The sequence below is a fragment of the Lepus europaeus genome, chromosome 10 (genome assembly GCF_033115175.1).
Source record: "Lepus europaeus isolate LE1 chromosome 10, mLepTim1.pri, whole genome shotgun sequence".
NCBI classification, from domain to species: Eukaryota; Metazoa; Chordata; class Mammalia; order Lagomorpha; family Leporidae; genus Lepus; species Lepus europaeus.
The window spans coordinates 61,305,555-61,321,343 of NC_084836.1; the positions used below are offsets into that span (position 1 = coordinate 61,305,555).

The 15,789-nt window shown below is 39.7% G+C and overlaps 1 pseudogene; it reads right to left on the minus strand.

The window, feature by feature from the left end:
• Positions 1 to 6,218: 6,218 nt before the first annotated feature.
• On the minus strand, positions 6,219 to 7,608 carry LOC133768048 (V-type proton ATPase subunit B, brain isoform-like; annotated as a pseudogene).
• Positions 7,609 to 15,789: the final 8,181 nt, after the last annotated feature.

Here is a 15,789-nt window from a genome sequence, read left to right on the forward strand (position 1 = left end):
CATGAATGGAAGGGGAAAGGGAGCGGGAGGGGGGAGGGTTGCGGGCGGGAGGGAAGTTATGGGAGGGGGGAAGCCATTGTAACCCACAAGCTATACTTTGGAAATTTATATTCATTAAATAAAAGTTTAATTAAAAAAAATATATATATCTACTTGTTGGGCCGGCACTGTGGCGCAGTGGGTTAGAGCCCTGGCCTGAAGCACTGGAATCCAATATGGGCGCTGGTTCTAGTCCTGGCTGCTCCTCTTCCAATCCAGCTCTCTGCTATGTCCTGGGATAGCAGTAGAAGATGGCCCAAGTCCTTGGGCCCCTGCCACCCACATGGGAGACCTGGAAGAGGCTCCTTGCTCCTGGCTTCGGATTGGCACAGCTCTGGCCGTTGCGGCCATCTGGGGAGTGAATCAGTGGATGGAAGACCTCTGTCTCTGCCTCTGTCTCTACCTCTCTGTGTAACTCTGTCTTTCAAATAAATAAAATAAATCTTTAAAAAAAATCTACTTGTCTAAAAATAAGTTGATAAGCCCTGCTATATCTGGAGGATGAAATCTTATCGTGCTTATGACTGACAGTTGGGAGGTGTTGAGGAGTCATTGGTTAATGAGTAATGAGTTTAGGGGTCTGTGGGGTCTCATTAGGTGTTTATGTAGCAGACTGTATTATTGTTTAAAAATTATGTCCTTAAGAGGGTTTTATTTCACCCATCCCTTGACATCAGTATTGATCATGTCATTTGTTTCAGTCATTGCAATGTGAGATTATATATGTTATTTCTGAGCAGAAACCCAAAACAACATTGTAGGATCCCACCATTGCTCTAGCCCTCTTTCAGGGAGGGCTTCTTCTCTCCATATCTGTCTGAAAGCAGCACATAAATTTCCCTTTGTGAAGCTGTTCTCCCTACCATCTCCCAAACCAGGAAAAGTGACCACTGAAGACAGAGAGTTGTCACTGAGATTGAGCTGCACAAAAACACCTTAATAAAATAACCCTTATATTCTGTCTTAGTTCTTCTGGGTGGCTATAACACAATACCAAATACTGAGTGGTCTTTGAACCACAGAAATTTATTTCTTATAGTCCTGGAGGATGCAAAGTCCAGCGCGAAAGAACCAGCAAATTGTCAGTTGAGGCCAGTTGTCTGGTTCTTAGAAAGTGTCTTGGCTGCATCCTCACATAGCAGGAAGGGCCAGGGGGCTTCCTTGGGCCACTTTCATAATGATACTAATCTCATTCATGAGCGCTCTGTCCTTATGATGCAATAATCTCCCAAAAGACACTACCTCTTCATCCACTGTCTTGGGATTAGGATTTCAACATGTGACTTTTAGGGGAACTCAAGTGCTGAGATCATAGTATTTCCCTAACTTCCTCCCTTGTATTTGCTTTGTTGTGATGTGCCACTCCCAGAAGGCTAAATGCCTTTTATTTGCTCTTGTCACTTCACAGATTACACTTTGTTAAAATGATATAGAAGATGCAAATGCTAACCACCACTGTGAGTTACTCATCACTGAGTTTTCCCATGGATACGCGCATTGTGTGCATAAATAGTTTTATTTCTCCTGCTAATCTGTCTTATTTGTCTAATTTGTAAGCTTCCATCACCACTTCTTTCCAGGAGAAGAGAAAAAAAAAAAAAGGTATTTTTTTAATCCTCCCATACTGGTTCAAATGGAATAATAGAATATTATCGGGCCAGTGCGGTGGGGCAGTAGGTTAATTCTGCCTGTGGCGCCGGCATCCTATATGGGCGCTGGTTCTAGTCCCGCTGCTCCTCTTCCCATCCAGCTCTCTGCTATGGCCTGAGATTGCAGTAGAAGATGGCCCGAGTCCTTGGGCCCCTGCACCCACATGGGAGACTGGAAAGAAGCACCTGGCTCCTGGCTTCGGATCTGCGCAGCTCCGGCCTTTGCGGTCATTTGGGGAGTGAACCAACAGAAAGGAAGACCTTTCTCTCTGTCTCTTCCTCTATGTGTAACTCTACCTCTCAAATAAATAAATAAAATCTTTTAAAAAAAAGAACATTATTAATAGGTTATGTCTCATATCAGACATAATTCTATGTATTCATTGAATAGAATTATGTCTTTTTTGCATAACTAAGTTTATCCCTGAACTTGTCATTTATATTTGATTTATAGCTTATGAGGGGAAATTGAAGGATGAAACAAATTGTTAGTCATCAATTTTACATTACAGAAGGAAGCTTTACAAACTGAAAGAGAAAATAATTTTAATGACAGTTTTCTATCTATAGAAATAGATGTTATTCTGAAGAGTATTTCCTGGAGAGCACCACAGGAAATTAATATTTGGTGTTAACTTGTTAATGCTGGGCTCTTTAGTAAGATGTTAAAAGCTAAAAATTATAGATAACTTTCTTCTAGACTAGTTATACATACGCTAAATAGTTAATTGACATAGAATTTTTAAAATTTATTTTAAATGTATTCTCTCATAATTTCCCAATAGCTCCTCTTCTTGATCATTCTAGTTTTTCCTTTTTATCACTACAGAACATAAATGTTTGCCTTTAGGCAGCAAAGTAAATAGTGTGTTTCTATCAACCTTGGGTTGTTAATTAGACTGAATTTTTATAGTATTTCTCTTTTGTTCTTTGCTAATATGCAACTAAGTTCAGAAATTGAGGCAATATTGTGTACTGGAAAGTAGTTGGATATTTAAGTTCTTGCTCTTGATTTCTCTTGATTTGCAAATTTGTTGCATCTGTTTCACCTAAAATTAAAATATTTTTAATTTAAAATAAGATAAAAGAGATATGTGACATTGCATCTTTGTAGCACTGGCCTAAGAACAGAGGCCAAAGCCACACTTCTGTTAAGTAGACTCTTGACCATTTCTACCCTGATGGCAACACTTCACTGGCACAAGTTTGCTGCATACTTTGTACATGTGTAATTTTATAAGATATTGAATTTCCTTTCCCTGGTCCAGTTATAATGACACATAAATTTAAAATATCAATAGTAAATAGAAGCATGACATTACAGGGCTAACTCTCTTGTTTGTGTTTCCCCTGATTTAATTTTAAATCTGGAGATCTATGTTCATCCTTAAATTAAAATGAGACCTAAACATCTGCCTCTTCCCTTTCCAGTTCTAAAACAAGGTTGTTCAGATAAGAATTAAAAGACAGAATATTAAGGAGATTAAGGAAATGTTTAACAAAATTTATCCCTAACTTTGTGGATGTTAAATCTCTCATTTAAACACTTTTAATACCTCAGAATCTATGCCTCTACGTTGTGTTCTCCAATTTCCTATCTTATCTTTTGCAGGATGCACTTAAAAAAAAAATTCCCTAGCCAAGTTCAATAGCAGCTACTGAGAAGATTGATCCAGCCATATTCCTTACTCAACTTGATTCATTTCTGGCTCCTATTCATCAGGTAAAAAAAAAAAAATGCAGTTATGAAACCAGGTCTACATATATCTTTCCCCTACTTGTTTCTCATTTAACATTTTTTGTTGAGTTGTTTTTATTTTTGTCTCAGGCTGGGAGCCCCTGGTCCTTGACAGATTCCGATCTCTCCATTCCTGTCATGAGCTTCAGGAGATTTGGGCGATGCAAGTCGGGACAGGATAGGATTTTTCCAGTCAGACATTTATAAACTTTCACTAATACAAGCCACAGTGATGACTTTCACAGGACATACTTCAGTGCCCAGCTCTATTACTGCAGGGCGCAGGATGAATTCCAGAGGACCTTCCTTAGGTTTCTAAGTGATGTGACTTCATTTCTTTCCCAGGACATACAGAAAATAATCTCCCATTTGTTTCATTTGCTTTCCAGCAATGAGTCTAACAATTTAATTAATTTCTCACATAGCTTGAAAAACTGACAAAGTCTAATCACTCCCAACTGTCTGTGTGGCCTCAGGGGGTGCAGCAAGGATTAAAAGGAACCGGCCACAGGTGATGGCCTCATCTACTACTCTCTCTTACCTCAGCTACCTCAGGCACATATCCTGCTGGCTTCCAGTAATAAAGATTTCCTCCAACAGTGTGTCTTCCACCACCACTTTTTTTTTCTTGGTCTGCAAAAAGAAAAATTAGCTCTGCTCATTCCATGAATTTAACAAGTGAATATTCTGGTTTACCCTCTCTCCTCTGAGGGTAGATGAGAAAGTAAATCTAAATAACCACTTAATATCATCATGAGGGGTGAAAAGATGAAAAAGGTAAAAATTATAACTTCCTCCTTCTCCAAGTTGCATTTATACTTGATCTGGATTAATTTATGCATTCATTTTTTTTAAAAAAAAAGGAACAAAGACTAATTCATGGATGTAGCAGTCAGCATCTCAAAGTCTAACAGTTCAGCATGGAATTGAATCACATAGCATATTGCAGATTTCTGTACTAGTATTCAGAAAGCCTACTGAATGTATATAGAAGAAGGATATGCAGGAAGAGGAGCAGCTGGGACTGGAACCTGTGCCCACATGGGACACCAGTGTCGCAAGCAGCAGCTTTACCCACTACACCAGAATGCAAGAACAAGGAATGCATGGATTCCAAATGTTTTGTTCCAAAATAAACTAATCTTTTAATTCTATTTTCCATATACTTTTTGAAATACCTTCATAACATGTCTACATGTTGGAATTAAAGCTACTGTTGTAAGCAACAATGGACGATACTTCTTTTTCCTACTCTTGCAGGGTTGTGTCACTATGACTCAGAGATGTCTTTGCTCATCAATCAGACAGAATAAAGCTGCCGGGAAAGGCAGAGATCAGCAGTAGCAGAGATTATCCTGAAAGTGTTATTTCAACATGGTAGAGATGCCACGATGCCTGCATACAGTTTTTCCTTTAGTTCTGTGAAGTTTTTACTTGTCTGTTCACCAACTTCTTTTTGGCTTAACAATGATTTTTTTTTTTTTTTTAAGATTTATCTATTTGAAAGGTAGAGTGTAAGACAGAGGGAGAGACAGAGAGAGAGAGAGAGAAATAGAGACGGAGAGAGGGAGAGAGAGAGTGCTTCTATCCACTGGTGTACTCCTCAAATGGCTGCAAAGTCAGAGAGTGGGCCAGGCCCAAACCAGGAACCAGGAACTCCACTGTGCTCTCCCATGTGGGTGACAGGGTACAAGAATGTGGGTCGTTTTCCACTGCTTTCACAGGCACATTAGCAGTAACTTGAACTGGAAGCAAAGCAGCACTCTGCCTGTGGTGCCAGCATCTGTTATGCATGCCAGTTTTAGCCCCGGTGGCTCCTCTTCTGATCCAGCTCTCTGCTATGGCCTGGGAAAGCAGTAGAGGATAGCCCAAGTCCTTAGGTCTCTGACCCATGTGGGAGATCTGAATGAGCCTCCTGGCTCCCGGCTTCAGATCAGCACAGCTCCAGCTGTTGTGGCCATTTGGGGAGTGAACCAGCGGATGGTAGACCTTTCTCACTGTCTGTAACTCTACCTCTCAAATAAATAAATTAAATCTAAAAAAAAAAAAAAAAAGTAGCCAGGAGTCAAACTGGTGCTCAGCTCTAGGATGCCAGCAGATGCAGGCGGTGGCTTAACCTGCTGTACCACAACGTTGGCCACACTTCCATTGGATTAAACTGGGTTTGAATCACTAGGAACTTCATGCTGAAAAATAATCATGAGGATAACCACATCTTTCTATTATGTAATGCAATGTTAATGATATCTCTGGACAACGTGTTTCCCTTCATATCACTTTTTATTTCTAACTGATACATAAAAAGTATACATATTTATGGGATAATGTGATGTCTTGATATACATATAGATTGTATAATGTTCTATCCAGAAAACATTCAAAATTGTCTCCTGTAGATTTATGTGTATACACACACATATGCACATATACATAAATTATTGTTCTGTATGGTCACATTACTATGCAACAGAATACAGGGACTTCTTTATCCTCTCTAATTATAACTTAGTACATTTAATCACCCTTGTCCAATCCCTCTCTGTTTTCTCTTCTCCCAAGCCTCTGGTAGTTACCATTCTACTAAAGTTCTGTGAGATCAGAATATTCATTTATTTATTAACTTATACCTCTTCCTTATTTTTAATTACAGGATATCATGTAAACTCCCACACCAAGGTGGGGATGGAGGAGCACTAAGTGGAGAAAGAAAACAAAACAAGTATTTCACAAGAGGCCCATGCCAGTGATGGAGCAGCAACTAGTGCTTGGGGAGTCTCAAGGTTAGAACTTGCTCAGGTGTTCTGAGGAATTCCCTTCAGCATTTCTTTGGAGAAGATTCAGAGTAGTTGCCAGCCAATGCCCAATGTCGTATAGACAGTGTGGTTTTCATGAAGACCCTGAACAATACATTTCTTCTCAAACTTCTCAAATTATCTGAGGTAAGGGCTTCTTCTCCAGCCACAGCCTTCATGGCTTGGGCTTCCTTACCAACAGTGTAGCAACTGACTTCCGACATACATATGAATTCTTCTGGTCATTCCTACAATAACCAACTTCATTAACCGTGACAGTGAGGGTAATGCATTATTAGGTAGGTAAATCTGTTGTGCAGCTATCTGTCCATGTAGACCCGCCCCTCTGTGATGTTCCCAGTCAAGTCAGGGCTAGGGTGGGTGATATCGTTAGCAATGGTGAGAATAGGTATTTGAGTAATAGAGCCATTACTACCTTCCACCGGCCCAGATGCTAATAGGTTGTGGCTAAATCTGTATATATATGAATGGGGAACCACATTGACCAGAAATTCTTCCCTGATTGTAGAAATCTCTTAAAGTACTTCATAAGGACTCATGTATGTCAGGATAACTAGCACATGTTTCTCACGCTGGTACCCAAGAAATTCTGCAGTGGTTAAGGGCATGCAAAGGGTGATGATTCTCTTAATGGTTGCATTAGCCAAGTTCAAAAAGAGGCAGACATTGTACACTGAGACATTATTTTCAAAGTCATCTTGAAGAACCAGGCAGTTTCCATGTTTACACCCATAACAGCAAAGACAATTGTAAAATTTTCTCCAATGTAGCCTAAGACATCTTTTGATTTCTTTACCAAATGAGCCTGACAGCAGATGGGAGCTGCAATCTCATTGAAATGTATTCCATTAGTGGAGAAGATAGGCATTTTCTGCAGCCTAGCAATGCTGTTCATCTCGTCTGTGGCTGCAATACCAGTCTGAATCTTTCCTTTTGGTAGGTTCAGCACTGAGGTATGATTGGCTCAGACATGATGACCAGGAAGTCTTCAGTCAGGAAAATGGGACCTCTTTGAACGGACTTGCATGATCCATTGAACATATCCTCAGACATTGGTGATCAGAGAATACTCCCATTAAATTCACAGGACAATTTCTTGGCCTTAATCTCTGAAGTTCCTTCAAATATATGAACCACTGCTTTGGAAACAGCAACTTTTAGAACTTGCCCACTTTTCTGTGTGCCATCAGATAACATCAAGTGGACAATCTCAGCATATCTGGGAACCTTAACATGATTGAAGACATACATGAGTCCTTATGCAGTGGATCCTAATACAGACTTGTATGTGAGGCAGGGCTGGGAGAGGAGGCTCCCAGCTTGCTGCCAGTGCCTGCTCATGTGCTCCTGCCAGGAGGCCTGCCCTCATGTTGCTGGCAGTGCCATCTTGTCTCTTCCTTCACCACTAGCAGAGATGAAAATTTTTAGATTCCACATGAGTGAGATCATGTGGTACCTATCCTTCCTGGCTTATTTCTCCTAACATAAACACTGCCACATGGTCACAAGTTACAGGATTTCATCCTTTATTTTGTGATAAGGTGATATTCCATTATATATATGCACCACATTTTCTTAATCTATTCATCAGATAATGGGCACTGTTTCCATTTCTTGACTATGTTGAGTAGAGTTCCAATAAACAAGGGAGAGCGATTGTCTCTTGGACATATAGATTTCATTTATTTTGGATATGTTCCCAGTAAAAGGACTGCTGGATCTTAAAATAATTCTTAATTTTTTGAGTACTCTCTATTCTATTTTCCACAGTGACTGTACTCATTTTCACCCCCAATAACAATGTGCATAGGTTCCCTCTCTTCCAAATCTTCACCAACCCTTGTTATCTTTTGTCTTTTTGATCATAGCTATTCTTTTTTTTTTTTAATTTTTTTTATTTATTTGAAAGATTTTCAGAGGAAGGTAGAGACAGAGAAAGAGGTCTTCCATCCAATGGTTCACTCCCCAGGTGGCCACAATGGCTGGCCACCTGGCCGATCTGAAGCCAGGAGCCAGGAGCCAGGAGCTTCTTCCTGGTCTCCCACAGGGGTGCAGGGGCCCAAGGACTTGGGCCATCTTCTACTGCTATCCCAGGACATAGCAGAGAGCTGGATGGGAAGTGGAGCAGCTGGGTCTCAAACCGGCGCCTATATGGGATGCTGGCACTGCAGGTGGCGGCTTTACCTGCTACACCATAGCACCGGCAACAATCATAGCTATTCTAACTGGAATGCAGTAATATCTCCTCATGGTGGGACTTGCATGGCCTTAGTGGTTAGTGATGCTGAATATTTTTTCACTTACCTGTGGGCAATCTGGTGCCTTCTATTGTAAAATGTCTATTCAGATTTATTACTCTTTTTTTTAATGAACTTAGGTTATTTGTTCCTATGCAACTGAGTTGAGTTACTTTTTTTCCCATAAATCTCTTGTCAATGTAAATAATCATGTTTTCAAGTTAATCTTCATATACTGAAACTTTTTGCTTTAAAACTGTAGAATATTAACAACTCAAAGATTAGACTGACTTGTTAATTCTAAAATAAAATTTGTATAAATAATATTTATCAAGAAAACTCTACATAAAGAAATGTGGGCCGGTGCTGTGGCTCAACAGGCTAATCCTCCGCCTTGCGGCGCCGGCACACCAGGTTCTAGTCTCGGTCGGGGTACTGGATTCTGTCCCGGTTGCCCCTCTTCCAGGCCAGCTCTCTGCTGTGGCCAGGGAGTGCAGTGGAGGATGGCCCAAGTGCTTGGGCCCTGCACCCCTTGGGAGACCAGGAGAAGCACCTGGCTCCTGGCTTCGGATCAGTGCGGTGTGCTGGCCACAGCGCGCCGGCCGCGGCGGCCATTGGAGGGTGAACCAATGGCAAAGGAAGACCTTTCTCTCTGTCTCTCACTGTCCACTTTGCCTGTTTAAAAAAAAAAAAAAAAGAAAAAAGAAAAAAAGAAATGTGGAAAATTGCTTTCATGTAATTAAATGAAGTATAAAATCCACACAAAAATTTGACCTCCTGATGGTAATACAGATATGTTTCATATTTAGTTATAATTTCAAATAAGAAATGATCACATTTGTTTCAAGATAAACTGGTAAGTGCAGAAATGTAATGCGTTAAGACATAGTAACCTAGTGTCATTGTTTTTATCAATGTATAGTAGCCAGTGTTGTACCCAGCATCCTCTCATCTCTTCACAAATTTCAGCAACACTGAGGAGAGGCTCTGTCTCAGCCTGCTTGAGATTTAGCCTGACCAAACCAAAACTTGAATCTTAAATACAGAGATTTGTTGAATGATGAGCACTGGACCCAAATTTGTCCAATCAAAGAGAATTCCAGGGCTTGAGAGGATTCACTAGGAGCAGATATGCTCTGTTTTTCTGGGCTTGAACATGTGATTATATAAGATTGCAATAGGTAGAGAAGAAGAAAGTAAATAATGATTATATATTTAGTGTGAATGAACCTGCCACAACCAAATTAGAAGAAATGCTTGGATGTAAGATACCAATAGGAAAACCAGTCACTGCAAAACTTTAATAATAATCACAATTATGGAAATTTGGTCACATAATTACTGTCATCAAAGGACTGTTATTACAACAATAGGGAAGTAAAGGAAGAGATTATCTTCTTGTCCTTCGTAAGACTCCGGGAACAGAGAATTCAGTGGAGAGGAAGAAATGATCAACGTGAGCAATCAGTGTAATCTCCCCACCACAATGGTTAAAAGGCATTTGTATCCAACAGTGTGTGTTTCAAAATAAAACAATCTTTTCAAAACATGTTTGGAAAAGCAAAACTCCACTCTGATTTCACTAACACTTTCAACTTACTGCATGTGCTAAACTTTTATGTTGACTTCCGAATGAAAGTACAACATCAGCCTAAGGGCTCTGACTATTCAAAGAAAACTGCTGGTGCCTGCGTTGTGATACAGGTTAAGCCACTCCTTGTGAAGCCAGCATTCCGTATTGGAGTGTCACTTGGAGTCCTAGCTGCTCAGCTTCCGATCCAGCTTACCACTGATGTTCCTGGCAAGTCAGTGAAGATGGCCCAAGTACCTGGGTCCTTGCCACCCACGGGGGAGACAAGGATGGAGTTCCTGGCTCCTGGCTCTAGCTTGGCCCAGGCCTGATTGTTGCCATTTGGAGAGTGAATCGGCAGATGGAAGAACTCTCTTTCTCGCCCTCTCTTGCTGTGATTCCCCTTCCAAATAAATTAAAATCTAAAAAATAAATAAATCAATAAAGAAAAAAAAAAAGATTGCAATAGGGGTTGGTACTGTGGTGTAGTGGGTACAGCCACCGCCTGCAGTGCCAGCATCCCATATGGGCTCTGATTCGAGTCCCGGCTGCTCCACTTCTGATCCAGCTCTCTGCTATGGCCTGGGAATGCAGTAGAAGATAGCCCAACTCCTTGGGCCCCTGCACCCATGTGGGAGACCTGGAAGAAGCTCTTGGCTTCGGATCAGCTCAGCTTTGGCTGTTGCGATCATTTGAGGAGTGAACCAGCGGAATGGAAGAACTCTCTCTCTCTCTCTCTCTCTCTCTGGCTCTACGTCTCTCTGTAACTGTCTTTCAAATAAATAAAATAAATCTTTAAAAGAAAAAGACTGCAATAAACTGGCAAATATTGAACAATTCCAAGAAGCTTTAGAGTGTAAACAGAAGAGGAGATTGCTACAGAATAATAATAATAATAATATAAAGACAGAGTCCTAGTGATTTAATTTGAGCACTTGAATCAAGCTGCACTTCAAACCAATTCTGAGGAATAATTTCCTCTCACTTATCCAGTGTGTCCAGTGTGAGTATGTTTTCTGTCAGACAAAAATGAAATGAAAGTCTCTACTTATAAACTATAACTGGAATCAAGTTCTTAGATTTTGTAGATGTTTATCTAATCTCTTTTACTGGTTAAATGGAAACACAGTCTTGCACAATTTTTATTTTCTTTTTTTTATTTGACAGGTAGAGTTATAGACAGTGAGAGAGAGAGAGAGAGAGACAGAGAGAAAGGTCTTCCTTCCTCTGGTTCACTCCCCAAATGGCTGCCACGGCCGGCACTGCGCCGATCCGAAGCCAGGAGCCAGGTGCTTCCTCCTGGTCTCCCATGCAGGTGCAGGGGCCCAAGCACTTGGGCCATCCTCCACTGCACTCCCTGGCCACAGCAGAGAGCTGGACTGGAAGAGGGGTAGCCAGGACTAAAACCCGGCACCCATATGGAATGCTGGCGCCGCAGGCGGGGGATTAACCCACGGCGCCGGCCCACAATTTTTCTAACAATATTAAAACAGTAAATAAAGTAAAATTATTGGTAAACTCTCAAAGATCAGTATTGATGTACAGGTATCTAGTGCTTGCTTTGTACTTAATACTGAGGAAAAAGAATGAAAGTGTAATGCTTACCATTAAGGAAATTTCAGTAAATTTTGCAGGAAAAGAAATATACATTAAGTAAGAGTAAGTAACATGCTCCCTGGGTGTTCTAATTAAATACTTTGAACACCTTCCTACTGTGTCTTGTGCCCCGTCCTCATATAAAATTATGTTTTGTATCCACTAGAGGGCTTTGAGTAGCGACTGCTTGGTCAGAGAGTTATATTGTAAATTCAGAGAGATATTTGCTAGGAGATACAGATTAGGTTGGAGATGATGGAAAAGCTTGAGCTTGATATTCATGCTAATGTATGCAGAAGGCATAAGTTTGTGGGAGTAGAGGATATTTGATGGGGAACAAATATCAAATTGTTCCTAAAGCACATTACACACAACTATTCTGCACTTTAATTAGAAGAAATTTTAGTCTCTGGCATGTTTACATAATTTTTCCCTAGTTCAAATGCAAGTATAGATTTTTTTTTTCTGAGCCTGTGGTAATTTTATTCAAAATTTAAAATGAGCAGGATTAAATGTACATATTCAAGACTCTATCTTAACTGTGGTCTAATTAGTAATTAAGTTGTATTGTAAAAGTCAGTAGCTGAAAACATTCACTGGACCTTAGCAGTAATTCATTAGGACAAGATGTGGGAAGAAATCATTATTGCTTTACGGAATAACATGAGGCCAAAACTAGATTTATGAAAATAAGCCTTGGAGATTATAGAAACATTTTTAAAAAATAAGTCTAGAAATATAAGTAGTCATGTTCTAGGCTTTTATCTTATTCCTTTACAAAACAAAGAACTCCTTTATTTAGAAGGGTGGTAGTGATTTGATTAAAAAATAAACTAGCCAGAATATGAGGGCAACAACCAAGGGGGTAAGTGGAGTGCAGGATTAGGTATGAAACAATCAGGAGATAATGGGCTGGGGGATTGGACAGACTGTGAAGATCCAACTGGAGTAGAGTGGTGACGACAGGTGGAACATGGTAATGTGCATGGAGAAGGTAGAACACTGTTAATTCAGTTGTATTTTTCTACTAAATTACATTAGTTTTCCTATTTTTCTATCTTGGTGGAAAATAATTGTAACCAAATGTTACTTTCCTTTACTGTGTAAGTCAAAGTCCTCTATGCGAACAGTAAGGCCCTAAAATTGATCCCTAATTCACTCTGCTCTTTGAACATGACAGACATGCTCCTGGCTCAGGGATTTTTGCATCTACTAACACTTTTTTGCTTCAGAAGTTCTTTAGTCAGACAGACTTGTTTCTTTACCTCATTTAGCTTTCTATGCAAATGTCACTGTTCTATCCCAGCTAAAATTACATTTTCATTATTCTACCCTGATCTATTATTTTACTTAGCACTTACTACCTAAAATATTATTTTTATCTTGTTTATTTTCTCCATCAAATGTAAGTTTCATGAGTTCTGAATGTTAACCTATTTTGTTTACTACTGTAAACTCAATATTTAGGACAATATCAATATATTGCATATACTTAAATATATTTGTCAAGGGGATTAAGTGGTAATATTTCACAGCTTATTTAGTTGCAAATTTACTTTTGATATTTTGTTTATGTAACACATTTAATCACTGTCTCCTCCATTTTGTTAATTTGCTGAAACTGGTGTTAAAAAAAAACTCTAAGGTGCAAATCACTCACTCCCATCAGGACCCAACCCCTAGAGAAAACACACACACAACACACACACACACAAGCACGTGGAAAGAATATAAAGGATTATAGAAAATTTGTAGTATCTGACTTAACGGTACTGTAGATGGAATTCCTAATTGAAATGTATATAGAAGGCTGGCACCACTGCTCACTAGGCTAATCCTCCGCCTGCAGCGCTGGCACCCTGGGTTCTAGTCCCGGTTGGGGAGCTGGATTCTATCCCGGTGGTTGCTCCTCTTCTAGTCCAGCTCCCTGCTGTGGCCCAGGAAGGCAGTGGAGGATAGCCCAAGTGCTTGGGCCCTGCACCCACATGGGAGACCAGGAGGAAGCACCTGGCTCCTGGCTTCGGATCGGCGCAGCGTGCCAGCCGTAGCAGCCATTGGGGAATGAACCAAAGGAAGGAAGACCTTTCTCTCTCTCTCTCTCTCTCTCTCTCTGTCTCTTTCTCTCTCTCTCACTGTCTAACTCTCCCTGTCCAAAAAAAAAAAAAAAAAGGAAAGAAATGTACACAGAGTATGTTTTATCAAGTTCCACAGTGTGACATGCCTGGTATTCCTTTGACCTTCTTTTATTTTTATTGAAATATTAAACACAGATGAAAGACCCTTGAGCGCAGGAAGATACAGGCTACCAAAACTCCAGGAGAACAATTTACACTGGACTCCAGGTAGTCATGAAAATCTCCTTGGCCAGTGATTAGTTAAGAAGTGTCCAGAAGCTGCTGTTCTGGCTAGTGAAATAGCAGAGGGTGGCTACTGCAATGAGTTTCAGAGACAGTCCGTGCCTTCCTGTACAAGACTCAAGTTCATTCAGTGTGGTGCTTTGCTGCTCTGTACTTCATATTTTCCCTTTGCCTGTTCATCATGCCTGGACTGTTAATGTGATGATGGAAGGTGCAGCGGTCAAGAGGTGATAAACACAGTGGAAGCCAATGTATTAATAACAAAGCAAAAAATCAGAAAGGCCTTTAGTCTATGATGCAGTTACTCATTACCTGAAATAGCTCTTTGGTAGTCACTTGTAGATTTCTTATTACATGTGCTGGGGTAGAGGTGGGTGGCAGCAACCAATTATGTAAGTTTTCTATATTTCTGAAAACATTCTTAATTGGAACACTAAGGGATTATAATGTAATCTGTAGATGTAGATAACAGTGTCAAACAACAGTCCTGTTACATTCCTTGTTTATTTATTTGTAATTATAGATTTCTTGTAGTCCTTTGTCAGCAATTATTTATATTAAAGCTTTAGTAGACTATTAGGGAACTTCATATATACTTTTGATTTACTGAAATAGATCAATGGTTTCATGAAGTAAAATTATGTTCAAAAGAGAAGATCTTTATAATGGATAATATCAGCTAATACATATTATAAGTGAGGTGGAGTTCTAAATGCATTATATTTAATATACTATTCAATTCTTAAGAGAATTCTACTAGTTTGTGTGAAATCTAATATAAATCTGCGGTATTTAATATATCTCAAACTCTATTTTGCATGTATCATTTTTCCACTAGTTTCTAAACTCCACATTATAAAAAGTTCTGTACCTAATAAGGGAATATTACATAAAAATTAATAATTAATATCACTTACGATAAGACTACATAAGGATAGTTTGGTTAATAGATGAGACCAGCACAGCATAAATTGAATGTCAATTCCCCATCAGTATGTACTTTAAATGAAAGTATGTAAGTCTTCCTATTATCATGACCCAACATTTTCAGGTTCATAATTCTCAGAGCTATTTCCTTTCTTTATTATGCAAAATATGTAGCTTTAATCACTAGCTTGAAATGAACGTTGTGAGAAAAGGTCACAGCAAAAATTTAAAAGTTTAATAATATCCTTGAATTTAAAATAATGATTAGAAGACATCCAATTTGAAGGCAATTTAGGCTTGCCAACTAGTGTCTTCAAGCATTTTCCTCTTGAGTCCATAGAGAGGAGCCGAAATAGCAGACATCCAATTTGAAGGCAGATAAATAGCTGCATTTCAAGGTAAGTACAAGGGAGAACACCAGAAGTCAGCTAGATAACAATGGGAGTCTGGTAGAACATAGATCTTGGGTAGAAGCATAAAGGGAGAAATGAAGCCAACTGGTAGGTGGGTGAGTTTCAGCCCTGTTCTCAGCCCAGGCCATTCCTGCAGCACTGGCCCCTCCATTGGCATGGGTTGAAAGACTGCACCCCAGGGATTTGAGCAACCATGCTGGGCCCAGGAACACTGACTCTGCACCACTGCTACCATCAACTAGAATGAATGAAGATGTAAGCAGACTACATAGCATTCAAGTAGAATTAAAGTAGCCTACCAAATCAACACTTGAAGACACATATACAGGAAAAAGCCTATTGTGAACGCCTCCTTTTAAGGTAATGCAGATAACTGATTCAACAGTGCACAAATATCAATGTAAAAACACAGAATCATGGGAAGGCAAGGCAATATGATACCCACAAAGG